This window comes from Mytilus trossulus, chromosome 1 (genome assembly GCF_036588685.1).
Source record: "Mytilus trossulus isolate FHL-02 chromosome 1, PNRI_Mtr1.1.1.hap1, whole genome shotgun sequence".
In the NCBI taxonomy this organism is placed as follows: Eukaryota; Metazoa; Mollusca; class Bivalvia; order Mytilida; family Mytilidae; genus Mytilus; species Mytilus trossulus.
Window position 1 is genome coordinate 53,838,963 of NC_086373.1, and position 16,898 is coordinate 53,855,860.

The following is a 16,898-nucleotide window of genomic DNA, read 5'->3' on the forward strand; positions in this document are numbered from 1 at the left end:
TAAAATCAATAAATCTTGTATTCTTGTTGGAAGTTGAACTGTGTAGTTTATACTCTTTTTTTTAATGCCACACAAATCCAACACAGACAAAACAAATGGTAGGTTCAGGAAATATTTGATGCAAACTATACTTTATTGTAGTTTTAACATGGGTAGGCATTATATTCGTGATTATTTTTGCCCGAGCGATATCGAAAAACTATTATAAAAAGTGTACTAGTTCAGTGAAAATGTACGTCGTACTTAACTCCTAAACAAATAAATAAACAAAAATTAATAAACATACAAGACTTCCAAAGGCCATAGACTCCTTACTTGTATGATTTTGTAAAAAAATGCATCTTTTTAAAAATAGTCGAAAACAAAATTGTCTGTCCAATGGAAAAGTCGAAGGCCAACAAAGATGAACGGTGCGTTATAGAAACATAGAAGCGCTAGCTGGTTGCAACGCTTGACGACAAGATATATTTTATAACTTGAGTACGGCCTAATACTATTAACCTGAAACAAATATATTTATAGCAATTCCCTTGACACGAAAGATCTACATGTTGCCTTGGTTATTTTGGTTTTTTTTGCTCTTTGGTTGGGTTTTTGTATCAATGACAATTCAATTATTATTGTTATCATAGATATAACTGCATGTTAAAATAAGAATATGTAGTGTGATAGACAATCAGACAAATCCTTTCCAGGGACCAACAAGCGTGAGCAAACTATAGCTCCCCGTATGGCCTTCGACCATTAGCAAAATACACACTATATAGAATGAAAGCTCCAAGAGGTCTTGACATTAAAAAAAACCCACAAAAGTTGAGCGAGAGAAAAAAATAGGGATACCGCATGAAAATTGGAAAATGGTCCGCAACATTACTTTAGTCAACTCACTTAGTTGAAATTAAAGACCTGGCGAATTTTACGCGTATTCTCATATGGTCCGACCGTCCAAATACTCATAAGGTCCGGAACATATTTTATTTGCGTTCATAAAATGCACGAAGATGTCCATTTCTATGTAAATTGGGTCAATTTAAAAAAAAAATATGAATGCGTTTCTGTTGCCAGGTGTTTTTCACAAGTGTAGTAGCAGTATAGCAGAACAGTTTTAAGTTTCCTATATACACCAAATGATACATTTTGCCAATAAAATAACGTAAATGCATGCAAATTTCACAAGGTTTAATCCAAATAGCTTTCTTACTATCAAATAACTTTCAAGTACGAAAAATACAGGGCAGAAGTATATTTTGTCTATATGTTTCGTATTTGCACAACTTGTGAAAGTGGATAATGCATTCATTCTAAAATAAAATTAGAGCAGATAAAAGTTAAAAGATGAAATAATTCGAATTGTTAAATCGCTTTGACATCCGAAAAAGATAATCAATCAATACATGCATTGCAACTTTAAAAGCCAGTAAGTCATTCTTCTTTTCTGAAAGAACATGGCTTTGTGATATCATATTATGAAAATTGATTGTCGAAACATAACAAAAACACAAGTAACGGACGTTGAATTATTCAATATAAATCAAAACACAAATTCCTGATTAGTATTTCGAATTATTTTATATAGGCGTTGAGAACCTTTGGTGACCCCACGGTTTAAATGTCTATATTAAGGACGTCGTGAGCAATGGGCGTTATAGACGAACGTTTACCTAATCCGTCCCAGTCAATAAGATATTAAAGTACGCCAATCAATGTCCACAGCCACACTGTTATGAATTCGATTCTAAACAAAATCATAAACTTAGAATGAGACTATTCATTTGCAAAAAACTGATTTTAATGAAAAATAGGAGAATGTTCAGTAAGTAATTTCAAGACAGTATGTACAAAATGAACGCATTGTGACGTTTAACTCAAAATACACCCGTTCTACGGCGGTGAATAAAAAGTAAAATCACAAAAGTATTGAGCTCAATTCAAAAATGAAAGTCACTCATCTAATGCGAAAATCAAAAGTTCAAACACATCGAACGAATGGATAACAACTGTCATATTCCTGACTTGGTACATCGTACATGTGGGTGTACGACAATAAGACAGTAATTTGTCAACAGACACAAAGCTAATTATATGGACACGAAAAGGTCAACAGATGATCTTAAAAAAAAAACAGATGCGGAGACAAATTGTGATTAATTAATTGACCTAATGATCGTTCTGCCAAGAACATTAAAGAAAGTCGGAGGACACTTAGGGATAATAATGCGTCCCCAATGATATCATCAACCCAGTCGTCAGCACCTTGATGTTGACACGAAAATCTGAACGTCACTGGTGAGTCCTATTTAGACGAAAGGCGCGTTTTGCGTATAAAATTATAAGCCTGCTGCTACCTGTGATAAATTTTAGACACAAAATTAAAGTTTTGATAACTTCTACAAATATTCTTTAAAGAAAGGGGGAGAAATATAAAATACCAGATTCACAGTGATGTACAGTCGATAACGCAAATATAGAGTACAAGATGATTAAATGTAGAACTCATTCCATGTGTTCCCTGTTGAAATATAACCTTCAACACAAAAACCATGTAGGTTCACTTAAGTTTGCTAGTAAATCTATAAATATAGAGATTGGTCAATCCAAAACTCGATTTAAAATCGTTGTAGTTTTGTTTTTAATTATAGATCTTGTTGTGTTTCGTTGGGACTCCAGTAATGAACTGTGATTCATACCAGAACATGCGTAAAGGAGATTGATCTTTAATTAAATTGGTAAAGTTTTTGCACCATCGTAAAACCAATCAGTTGATACATTCAGCCCTAAATGACACCAATATTGCATGTTGCAAGCACACAATTAATTAATTGCTAAAGAGTTTATTACCCCTTCTGCAAGGCAGTTTTTTTGCGAAATTATTCAATTGCAATGATATCAAAACCGAAAAGATACTGAACAAAATATGTGCATTTTTGCAGATTAGACAAAAGGAATGTTTCATTTGATGAAATTGAAAATTTTGATGTTGTGTCAAATTAAACTTACATTTTGAACAATTCCACGGATTGTGTTACACATATCTCGTTATGAGTTTTAAGACATACTACTATACAACTCCCGTGTTTTCCAAGTCATGCTGTAGTATATTGTTAATCAAACCTGGTTAATAAATTTAGCATTCCTAAGCATCTCGTAAACGATTCCGAGCGCATTCTCTAAGATGTTCTTTATTAACCCGATAGAATTTGTACATATATATAGCCAACAGTAGTATACCGCTCTTCAAAGGTTGTAAATCGAATGAGATAAAACAAATCTGGGTTACACATTAAAACCAAGTGAGATACTTCTTCTATAAAAGGAAAACAAAGGAACATCAAGAACACTGAAGTGCAACAAAAAAACGAACACCAACATACATAGAAACCATCCGTTTTATAACAAATGTCATATTCCTGATTTGGAACAAGTCAATATATATAATTGTGTAAATAATACCTACCTTTATTCACTTCTTTCATTCATTTTTTTGAATGAATGAAATGAATGTACGTTTGCGGTTTTATTTAATAAAAGTACATTATAACAAATACCGAACTGCAAGGTAGGGCCGTAACTACATTGAGGCAAATGAGGCAAATGTCTCATGTTGAAAATTTCAAAAAATTAAAAAAAACTGAAAAAAAGATTGTCTTCATATCAACTTGTTTTCACGGAATGTGTCTTGCAAGAAGCAACTTCTCTTCACTCTCTGATGTCGCCACTGCATGTTTTTCGTGATCCATGTTTCTATTTTACTTTTAGTATTCAGAGGTGATGGTCTATTATTTGTACTTTTGTGTCCCGGGTTTGTCTTTTGTTAATTTATTATCCTACTTTATGACTTTAGTCGTCGTGTTGATTTTCATTTGTAAACATGTGGTTTTGCAATGTTGCATGTCTATCGATGTCCAGACATTGTACGAGAAAATTTTAAGAAACGCGCGTCTGGCGAACAAAATTATAATCCTGGTACCTTTGATAACTATTAAGAAAATACGATGCTACTGGACACAGACAAAAATGGTAATTTCTGCATGGAGTATTTAACTTGATATCAAGGAATATAAAACTGGTTCTTTTTTATTGTAGGCAAAACTAGATTGCTGGCATGGTTGAAATTAAAGTAAGACCACCAATTTCAAGATAGCAAATCATGTCTAAAAAAACATGGAATAAACTTGCACGGGACCTAATCTCACACAAAGTCAATGCAAAGAAAAAATACAAATGATCAATGGTCAAAGTTTTTATTTCTGTTCTTCATCTTGATAGTTGCTGGAGGGTCTTCAACAATAAAAGAATCATTAATATCACCAAAGTCTAAGCACAATATAAGTAAAGAACAGGCAGCAGATCTGGTTTCAATATTTATAACAATAACGAATTTTGCTTTATCCTACATATCGGCCTAATTTTAGTGTTGTCAACGTAAAACCAAAAAGACTTAAACAACAATTAATCTACGTTATTTCTTTGAGACCAGAATATTGTCGAAAAAAATAGCTAAAAATTAATTGTAAATCAATGTAAAAAAAAAGCCCTGGAAACTCTCCGATTGCACAATTTTGCGTAATTTTTCCGAGGCCCCTCGACAATTATTTTTTTGTTTTGACTCACTTTTAATAGAGGTTAGTTAAGGGCCATGCAATGTAAATTTTTCTATGCGGCCTATTACTGGAAATTGTTTTATTGCAGTATTAATTATACATTTGCAGTCACAACCTATGTATCTTATTATCTTCAATTTCGCAGACTTTTATACAAAATCGTAAATAATACAACATGTGCATATCGAATTCTTTTTCTGGGCGGCTAACCATCTTGTTTCTATATTTGTTAAAAAGTGAATCTGTTGGCTCTGTGTACATTTTAAGTTTGAAGAAACCGCATTAGGCTGTTGATTTTTCAGATTTTATTTAATTTGTAGTTATAGCTATTCGTTCTTTTATAAATGGAACGACACCTTTCATTACTACTTTTATTAAATTCAGCAAACTTTCAAATGGCGCTTTAACTGCACCTTCGATCGGTGATGAATTAAATTGCACGTTCATTGAAAATTCGCTACAAATTTCATTCTAATTAACCGGTTTTTTTTCAAATTCTTACTACCAAGTTACGAGCTTTACTACAAATTAACCTTATATAAAAAAAGAAATTGTGAATGAAATCCGATAATTAGTACGACATTGCTGTCATTTGATATAACATTATTTCCATTCCAGTTTAACAGCTGTTAATTTGAAATTATTAGTTCACAATACAATTAAATACCTATAATATCAGCAGATGCAAGTATCCGGTAAACGTCACTGTACACATTCACAGCTATAAATTACAATATAAAACATTAATTAGAAATCGTTTTAACGTCAAAGATATTTTGCACTTTGCAATTTGTTGATAGTATTCAGATACTTGTTCTGCTCTTTCATCGGTTTGAAACTCATTTAGTGAAACATCTACTGGCAATTGCAACTGACAATACCTTTCAATGTAGCACAAGCAGTTTATATGACATTTTTGGTTTTGCAGAATTAGAATTAGAATAACAAATTCATTTCATCATGTGCATATTTTTGGTAATATACAGGCAAACAACATTTGATTAAGTTTTTAAAAATCCTGCAATGAATTATACTACTGTTAATCAAGAAATTCTTGTGTGTATTTATAAATGCGATTATTCCAGTATAGAAAGAAATGCGATGTTTATGATTGTGTTTCAAAAAAAAATTCATAAAGGTATATGTTGCAGTTATCAGAATACAAGTTCCTATTACTTTGATACTCACCCAGTTGCATTATTAAGATAAATAAAAACCTCGCGATATCATTCTGAATTTACAGTGTCAACTCAACAAAATGATGTTGTTTTAATTCTTTGAAGTGTACATGTGTTCTCTTGACTCATTCGTACCTTATCGGCCAAAGATGAAATTACATGTATCTGCACTTTGTAGAATTATATTTAAACAGTTGTAACCACTATAAATAAATCAGAACCCTACTGGTTCCCAGATTATAAACAACGTTCTGAGAATGTCTCAGATGAATCGATTGTGGTTATTTGTAACCATTAAAGGTGCACTCATTGTTGAAGGCCGTACGGTGACTTATAGTTGCTAATTTCTTTGTCATTTTGGTCTCTTGTGGAAATTTGTCGCATTGGCAATCATACCACATCTTCTTTTTATATTATAAATTTACATGTATCTAGGTACGAGATATATATATATATCTTAACGAAAAAGACGAGAAAAGATACAGGAAAGATAAAGAATAATTTAAAAACAAAGCATCGTCCTTTTTATCCCGTAATATCGGCCAATGGACGTTGCTAATTTCAACTTCCTATTATGTATTTTTAAGGCAGCTAAATCCAAGAGCAACATATACATGGAGCTGCACATTTTTATTTTTTTTATTTTTAAGGCAGCTCAATCCAAATTCAACATAGACATTGAGCTGCAAAATTTTCTTATTTTCAAGGCAGCTAAGTTCAACATATACATTGAGCTGCAAAAGTTTCTTATCATCTACATCCGATTTCACCTGGATAGATGCACGCTTGATAAAGCTAGTTGATCTAGCGAAATATTGCGTTTATTTTCATCATTTTGTAAATATTTTAAACATTCTTATATTTACATACTAAATAGTGTGTTAAAATTACATTGTTAGGCAATCTATAATTTTATTTGTGTAATTGAATTAATCTCTGTACTGATTAATCCACACTCCCATAGATTTGTATGTCATGTGCTGCTATTTATAGGCACTTATATATATATATATATATATATATAAGTACGTCTGAGTCAGTGACAACCCTACAATAGATGTATCCATCGGATCGCCATCAATGATGTAGGGTTGTCACTGACTCAGACGTACTTATGAATATAATTATTTTCTGTGACTGTATCTTACATTAATTTGTAGGATCCTTTACTATAGATAATTTAGCTGATCTGTAACAATTACATCTTCATGCCTTATATATCATGTACTGTAGTACGCCGCTAGATTAAAACTGACGTGGAAAGGTAACACATGGCTAGCGAAAGCTCTTTTTTTGAGAGCCCAGGTGGTCGTGTGGTCTAGCGGGACGGCTGCAGTGCAGGCGATTTGGTGTCACGATATCACAGTAGCATGGGTTCGAATCCCGGCGAGGGAAGAACCAACAATTTGCGAAAGCAAATTTACCGATTTAACATTGTTGGGTTGATGTTTAGACGAGTTATATATATATTATATGATTTTTTGTTCAATCATTAATGATAGTGAAATAATTATTTGCTTTTAGCGGCCAGTATGGTTCAATTTTTTTTTAAATATGCTAAGAATTATTGATAAGGAATTATTCACTTGCAAGTTAATAATTCAACCTCATTAAATACGTCTTCATGCGAACTTTAATCTAACCCCTAAGCTAGAGAATGATAACACGAAAATTGTATTTGTAAAGTTATTAAAAGGAAAAGAATGTCAACATTGAAAGTGAAACAAAGGTAAACCATTTGATTGACTGATTCGATCCACAAAAAAATATTCTTTTAAAGATAAAAACGATGATAAACTAATATTTTTAATCTATTATTTGAGATTAAACAGACCTAGAAAAATTCAAGAATTCGAGGTCGCTTGATCTTTTTATATCTATATTTATGTTCAAATCGATTAAATGGTCTTCGACTGACTTTAGAGATCAACTCTATAGTTGATTAGACGACGCCTAAACTAAAATTCACACAAAACGAAACTACGTGTTAACATGCACATGTCCTGTTTATTGTTTATTTTAGACTTATAACAGTTTGGATATTTTTTTTAATTGTTATTAATCAACTATGAAAATTAGAGTCAAATCGGTGATCATAAATTGTTCAGCCATTGCCCCTTTAATTATCCATGCACAAGTAACAAAACATATACTGAACCTTAAGTAAATCAAAGTTGTGATACCTGAGAATATTTATGTCTTATTATGACAATACATAAGTTTACAGATGTAACTTATTTGTCTTTAGCTCTGGTTCCTTGTTAAGGATTTAAAAAAAATGTATTATATTTCAGATTTGTATTATAAAATTGAGATCGAAAAAGGGGAATATGTCAAAAAGGCAACAACCCTACCAAAGAGCAGACAACAGGCGAAGGCTATTAATGATTCCTGGATGCAGCTAGAAAACCTGCAACCGGAAGTGGTCCTTATTTCCCCTAAATAAAATTGTGTACTAGTTCAGTGAAGATGAAAGTCACACTAAACTTCAAAACCTATAAATGAACTAAAATTAAGACAAAGGACAGAGGCTTCTGACTTGGTACAGGCGCAATAGCATCGATTTAGAGACAGTGATTGTCGAAGTTCTAATCTTGTTGCAGTTAAGATGTTATATTATCCTTTAATTGGCTGTATTATGTTATTAATATTACTTTCACTGTTTGACCTGTTTTTATTGTGATATCCATTTGACGGGACTCTGTACTTATACATCCCATCAATGTGTTTATATTATCTTTAATTTCTGCTGGTGTGTTCTGTAGGTGTCACTTTTTGTGTTTCATGGTAAATATGACGTGGCTCTGTGCTTTTAAAGATCCCGTCATTATGTTATTGGCATTATGTTATTGTTCGATTATAATTTCTAAATACTTTCAACAACTAAATTAGTTTTCTCGCGTAGTGGTATTAACCATACATGGATTCTTAAAAAATTCTAAAGAACTTCTTGATAATCTTAAATCTTGGTCTTTTCTAAAATAGTTCTCACAAAAACTGTTTATTTTTCAACCCTGTATACCATCATTCTCCAAGTGAAATTATAATTTTGAAAATACTTTGAACGACTAAATTATTTAATAATTCTACCTGTGTGACGTATACATTTTCTGACGTTGATTTGAATGCAGTCACAGGACTTCAAATATTTGAATCCTTAATGGGTTGATTTAGAATACATATATGAGTAAGCAATGAATGTGATTGTTAAATTTGATAGATGCTTTTTGTGCTTCTTTGTTAAATATTTGTTTGTTTTGAGATAGTGACACAGTGATAATTGCTGTACTCATATTTGAACAATATTACCTTTTATGTCTGATTTGTTTACGCACCGTTGTAAACATAATGGAATTTGATGCGACTGTCATACAAGGGAGAGGTTTAGCGCTTTAAAACCAGGATCAATACACTATTTTTTACATTTGAAAATGCATGTGCATTCGTTTGATGTGTTATATCTTTTGATTTTGTTATTTGATTAGCATGATTAGGGACTTTCCGTTTTAAATTTTCCTCGAAGTTCAGTATTTTTGCGATTTTACTTTAAACTGTTCACAATGTGTGGGCAGTCGGTTTGCTTTCCATTCTTTTTATGTGTTTGAACGTTTGAAATTTGCCATTCGATTGTAAATATACTTTTTTGTTGTTGTTTTTTTACTTTTTATAGTTATCTCGCCATGTTGCATGCATAAAAAAATAGTTTTTTTTCGGTGAGAATTAGAGAAGAATGTAAGAACCACAACAACCAAGATAGTCATCCAACCTTTTTATAGAAATATTAATGTAATTCAATGTACCGAATTGTACTAGCCATATCAACCGACAGTAATAAATTGTTTAACAAAACGCATGAAATTCCCGAAGGTTGAAAGAAATATCAATGTTAAAATGATGTCATCGCATATTGTTTTGGGATTAAATTAATCCTAATTAAAATCCGAAAACATCATACAGTAGACGATAAGGTATTGCTATTCTGTGACATATGTGATTGGAAGATTTAAAATAAAACTGTCGAATTCTTATGACAAATCTATATTTTCTTTACCGTTTATACAGTTATTAAATTTTGTATTAGACAGATGATATTTTAAACGTCTATAAAATGTAAAGGTCACTGTAATATAAGTAAAAAATAAAACATATATTTGATCCATTTTTTGAAAGGATTACGTTTTGATTATAAATACATTTGAAAGTAAACAAAATGTTTACCGAATTTAGAAAACTGGTAACTTCATTCGTGATATACATTTGAATATCCAGCTGTTGTATTAATCCTTCGATAACGAAAGATATATAGCAGGAGTCATCACATTTGTATGCCCCACCTACGATAGTAGAGGGGCATCATGTTTTCTGGTATGTGCGTCCGTTCGTCCGTCTGTCCATAGAAAATGAATGTGCATGTTTCAGGTTAAAGTTTTTGGTCAAGGTAGTTTTTGATGAAGTTGAAGTCCAATCAACTTGAAACTTAGTACACGTGTTCCTTATGATATTATCTTTCTAATTTTAATGACGTATTATAATTTTTATCCAACTTCATGGTCCATTGAACATGGTAAATGATAGTGCGAGTCGGGCATTCGTGTAATTTGGACACATTCTTGTTTAACTGTAAGAAAAGAAGTCATCAGTGATATTACTATGAAGCAATCTCAACAATGGTGCCAATCACTGAATACTACTGTAAGTTGTGCAAGTGATACATTAAACTATATAGTGCGTTCATCTTTTCTTTTATCTAAATAGGAAGAAACGATAGAGTGCATAAACTCATCATACCAGGATTAAATTTTGTATTTATCACAGCCAAAAGAAAACTAAAATCATTGTTTTCGGTATTATTTTATTTGAGCAACATCATGTAAACAACAACCTTCAGGATTGTGTAAAAATCATCGGTAATGATTAAATGTGACCTTCGTGTGAAAAAATATTTTACAAATGTCGATGTAATTATTGGTCTGTCCTTTAGATTGCATCTAATTGTATTCTGGTTAACGCAGCAGTACACTGTAAAATTAGTAGTTAAATATAAAGTCAAATAATTTAGAAAATAAATATTTTTAATTTTTTACTCAGATTTTTTTTTAAACTTGAAAGAACAATAAAATGTATTTTCATGCACATTCGCGTTTGTTAAATTATTAGCACAACGCATCAGTTGGTGATATTATAATATCATCTCTGTAATGATTAAATGATCTTGTAAAAAGATACAGGAAAACAAATTTATAACTAACGTATTCTTTTTCGAATAGTAATAATAATTATTATTATTACAAAAATTATAATTATCATTACAATAATATAATTATCATTACAATAATCATAATTATCAGTACAATAAATATAATTATCATTAAAATTATTATAATTATCATTAAAATTATTATAATTATCGTTAAAATTATTATAATTATCATTACAATCATTACCAATTTCATTAATATTATTATCAATATTGTCATTATAAAACAACAGCACCAAAATCAACGACAACAACCACAACAACAATATATACTTCTACTTTGTAAAATTTTCAATCCATGAGATATTCACTTGCGTATCAAATAGAAGACTAAGATGCAAAACGTTGATTTATTGATTTATTGCTGTTGGCTTTAAATTTACACCGCATCAGCACCAAAATAATCTTATATTTTGCTATTTATATAAACTCATCATAGATACCAGGATTTCATTTTTTTTATTAGATGATTATTGACAAACAAGTCTCCGAATATGTATTCTATGTGTGACTGAATCCATAACTGTACGCAAATCAAATACTCACACCAAATTTGTTGCTTTGAATTTTTCATTTTAATGTTCTTTGCTTTGTATTTTTAACTTTGAGGTTCTTTGCTATCAATTTTTACGTAAGATCACTTCGAAATGATTTGATAGAAGAGTTTACTTGGTTGAACATTATGATAGAAATAAGAAGATGAGTGCATATGATGCAAGATTTCATCCAAGTCACAATGTGTAAAAAGTTCAAAATTATGAAAATGTTATATGTAATGTATCAAAGTTCGACCGTAAGGCATTTCAAAGTTTAAGATAAACTATATACCGGTGTGGCTTCGTGAAACGTAATAAGAACATGCATGCCATTTCCAAGATATTAACGCAAGTTTGGTTTTTTTCATCTTTAGCCATGGCGTTGTCAGTTTTTTTTTCGATTTTTGATTTTTTATGTTCCTCTGTTATCTTATTCCCTCTTTTTAGGCCAAGTTATTAATTCACAACCTAATATTCATAATTACTCTTAGCATCAACATATTTATATGTAATATGGACAATTTTAAAGGTTGAACAACAATAATAAGAAATAATTTATCCTCCATCTAAAAGCATGTCCCGGTTTACGTTTCTTTCACCTTTAACTCAATAAATTAAATAAGAAGCAGTCAAATATGGTACTGTATTTGTCTATGGCTTCTTTTTTTCACAATAATTCATCAGGGCTTTTCATTATATTCTTAAAAATTTCTTCTATTACATTACGAAACATCTTTTCAAGCTTTGTATTTTCATGCATGCTTGTCATGCGCTTTATGAAATGAATTATAAAATGAATCAACGAAACTTTCCTATTTTGATCAAGACTTAATATATATCAATCAAACTTCTATATTCAATGTTTGTAATTGTTCAAGACGTGTCGGTAAATAAATCTGATATGCGTATAAAGAAACAGATTTTTTTCCTAAACAGCTAAAAAAGGAAGTTTTACAACCATCCGCTACATTAATAAATGTTATTGGAAAGAATTTCGGTATGATATCCGTAGCTGTCTTACCTTAGCAAAAATGGAATACTTAAAAAGGTGTTATGTATCAAATATTTTGTAAGTAAATTCATAAAATCCTTTGATTAAATCAAAGTAAGGAATAAAAACTATAAACTTCGAGAAAGCTTTTTTCAGTGCTGTTATTAGCTTAAGCTAGGTTCACACTGCCGATCAGATCAACTCGATCAAGCCCGATCAAGACAAATAACGTGATCGAGGGACTGGTCAGATTCAATCGACAAGGATGTTCGGGATAGTCTCCCTTACTCGTCATTGATCTGACTTTAAAGTGACCTCTTGTATAAAACATGAAAACGTTTGTATTGGAACCAAATAAATGTCCGTTTTAAAGATAAGTGTATTTTTCACATTTAAATTGCCAAATAAGATAATTTACATGTATCTAGTATGTATTTTTGTTGTTGCTGATGTCTTAAAGTAAGACCATAGATATTTATCAACCCGTCTATGAACATTGCTGAATTTGACTCATAATTATATATAAACAAAAGTTACATGCAGATTCTCATTAGTAGAGCAGGGTGTGCCTCGATTACCTACATATTTTGTGGGGTCCGTTTAGCGCAGTTTTTGTTGTTTTTGAAGTGATTTTTAATTTGTTTCTCTCTCCGTCGTCCTTCGTGTTTTGCCATAGCGTGGTTAGTTTCTTTCGTTTTATGAATTTTGAATATGCTTTTTTGTTATCTTCGCCTGTAAAGGTGAAGACTATATATTGTCGTAAGGGTAAACACACAAACAATATCATTATTTTAATATTAAAATAAGTAATGTAAGCATTTGTGTTCTTTTTTGTTACATATATTATTAATTTTAGTCCTTTTTCACATTTGATGGATGATGTCATTATCAATCGAACAATATAATGCAATCAAACTGTTAAAGATCTGAAGTTTATTTTTTTTTTGTTTTTTAATATAAACCGTGTATGCTTATGGAGATTGCGTTATACTGAAAACGCTAAACAAAAAAAAATCAAAAAAAAATCCAATCAATTAAAGGTTGAAAGAAAAATGTGTTTTTGGAAGAAAACAACTAGAAAAACTTATTTATCTACAATGTAACTTGTACTTTATTATCTTTGTTGTGACAGACGTCTTTTAGCCAATAAATAGTAATTTGGTTATGTTTCTTAATGATTTTGAATAGAAGTAAACTTTTCACACCTTATCAATTAGTTTAATTCAGCTAAATCAATGTAATTTTGTTTGAACAGTCATATTTGTCATTATTGTAATTATTTGTCTCTTCCAGTCATTGAGTATACTAACCTTATATGTTGTCTGTTAAGCTGATACAAAATACAATGTACGAGCTGATTGAAAAAGTACAAAATAAAAACAATACGTCGATGTACTTCTATTTTTTTTATCACATTTTTTCAGCTTTTAATTGTACGTATCAATGTTTAATATGCGTATATTATGCATTGCTCGTATTTCTTGTGCACTCCATGACGTATCTAAAAGCCTTGTATGCAACGTCTAGTATGATGCCATTAGCCTTGTATGAAACTTTCTGCTAATGTGCATGTACTGTGCGTGCAACATCATGACTGAGTTTATTTGTGTAACTTGAGATCCTAGTTCTGTCGTTGTGCGAAACGATTCTCTTTCACTTTGCATGGTTCATTAGGGTATTACAAGTATAGGATTGCATGATATAGCTATTATAAGTGAAAAGTTTAAATTCTTGTTACTTGTCCAAGGTTGTTGTTCATATTTCTTAGATTAAAGCATTAATTAAAACAAATTCTGAAAGGCGAAATGTTTCTATATATAACAAAATAAGAAAATCATAAATGACAGAGAGATTAAACAAAGGGACCAGCTGCACAGTACTCTGTGTACCTTATCTTTTTTCATGTTTTCTGTCTGCGAAATATGATTGCAACATAAAGGCACAAAACTAAATGAACTTTGAAAACCTAAATGAGACTGCATATAACTGAAATTTCTTGTTAACGGCTTATGTGCAGTCTTTCCTTGCAGATATTAGAGCAAAATGTTATTTTATCATTAGGTCTATGTGTTGTGATTCAAGCCTACGTTTTATCTCAAGCTTCAGAAAACACTAGCGTAAATTTTGAAATGAGGTCTGCGTCTATAAGAATACATCTGCGAACTGAATCACATATATTCAGATGACCAATATCAACAATGTATAAAGAGTAACGGGCAAAGTAATCATACGAATATCAATATTTGCTACAATCGTCCAAATAATAAAAATTCAATATTGTGTTAAACAGTATGTTACATGTTTTTGGTACAGCAGAAAAAAATATGAAAACAGCTAATTAATGTGGTGTGAGTAAACTTGTTTTGTGTGTCATTTTACTAGGTTTCGATTCCAAAAAGTCTATCGAATCTATCCGTGTATTGTCTGTCTGGAAAAGGTTTATAAATTCGTCTTTACGTATGGTAATTTAATAAATCTTAGTATGTATCATTGGTTTATTAAAGTCATGTATGTTTATCTATAATTTCATTTATTTGTTTTGAAACGTTTAGAATTATTATAAAGCAATATAAAGAACCTTTTATAAATTTATAAATAATTTTAGTGACATATTTTAAAAGTAACTTTAGTAATAGAAGCCAATCTACGTATTATGGTAAAACATTTACAAAAAATATGTTGTCTATTTTTGATTTCAGATAAAAAAAAAATCAGGTGAATAACACGTATTTCATTATGCTGTCAACAAAACACTGAGTTAAGTTAATGTGTACAACACCCTAAATACTTATTTTAAGAAAACTGAACAGTAGCATTGTTACGCACACAAATGCACTTATCATTAGTCAGAATTTAAGCAAAATATGTTTTAATGAATTAAATTTGTTATAATTGGGTTTAAGTAATGCGTATTACTTCACCTATTTATTTGTACCTACAAGTGGTAAAATAGTAGATCCACATGTGCCTATTTGAAATAATAGGAAACATTGAAGTGTGAGATGCACCTACTATTTCCATAAAAAAAAAGGTTGATTGATATTTAAAAAAAATATAAAGTCAATATTTCTACTTAGTATCAAAATATGTAAAGTCATTATTTACATTTTGTATTCGAAATTGTAATTATATAATTTTGACGTCAAATGAAATTGCCGAGTGTCGTTATATGTACCATATATATTGCATAATATGACGAAACCTTACGTAAATAACGAATCAAATAGGCACTAGCGCAGTAAATCAACAAATTCCGTGAAATTATTACAACTATGCTTTAATGCAGATATATGAAGTTATTTTTAGCAACATATAATACCTACAAAATTATAATAATAAAACTTATAGGATAGGTCTTTAGATAATCACATCACAATTAACACTTGCTTTTATACTACAGAGTGAACGCATTCACAAATTCATATAAACAGGATAAATACAATCACATGAAAAGGAAAATATCGTGTAGAATAAGATAGAAGGTGATGTGGAATATCAATGGTAATACAATCACATTATGATGAGTTTATCATACAACATATTTTAATTTGTTAATAGAAAACAAAAGAATAAAACATGATACACAGAGGAAAAAGTGATAATTATGCTGGAGTGTTTTTTGGCAATGAATTGGTTGAAAAAGAAGGCAGACTATTTCAACAAAGACAGTTTTTTGACAGTTATATGGAGACGAACTGTGATTCTTCCCTTGTCTACCTTTGCTTAATTCATATGAATCGGAGTTCCTCCAGACTCTTGTCAAAACAAGAAGATCAAAGAAGCCAGATAATTAATGTCTCATTCGAAAATAAATTGATGATGTTCTTTTCATTAAAAATCCTAACTGTTTTGATTGGATTCATTCACTCCAGAACTAGAAATTAAAAATACAACAGACGCATCTTTCCCCGCTTCCTCATATTTAGACTCTGACATACGCAGTCATCTCAGTTCCTGCACCTTTGAAAACTGAGTCAATTTTGTTTTTAAAATCATTGATTTCCCCCACCTTTGTATCAATATCCCAAACCGCATATTGGATAAACATATATAATTAATTCTGTATTGTAGATATTTCAGCTGCTACTCAGACTCTTGAAAATTGATGAACCATAGTTGTGTCAAAGTTCATCTCCTCCCGTTTTTAATATACCAAAACCTTGTTCATATTATTACGTAGTATCCTATAAAATTACGTTTGGTTGTCTTAAACGATTTGTAATGGCGTTGTTTATCATGTTAATTACATGCTATACCATTTTTTATTGGTATTTGTATATTTGTGTAAATGCTTCTTTTGGTATTATTCTTTTGGTGTTGATCGATATTTATACA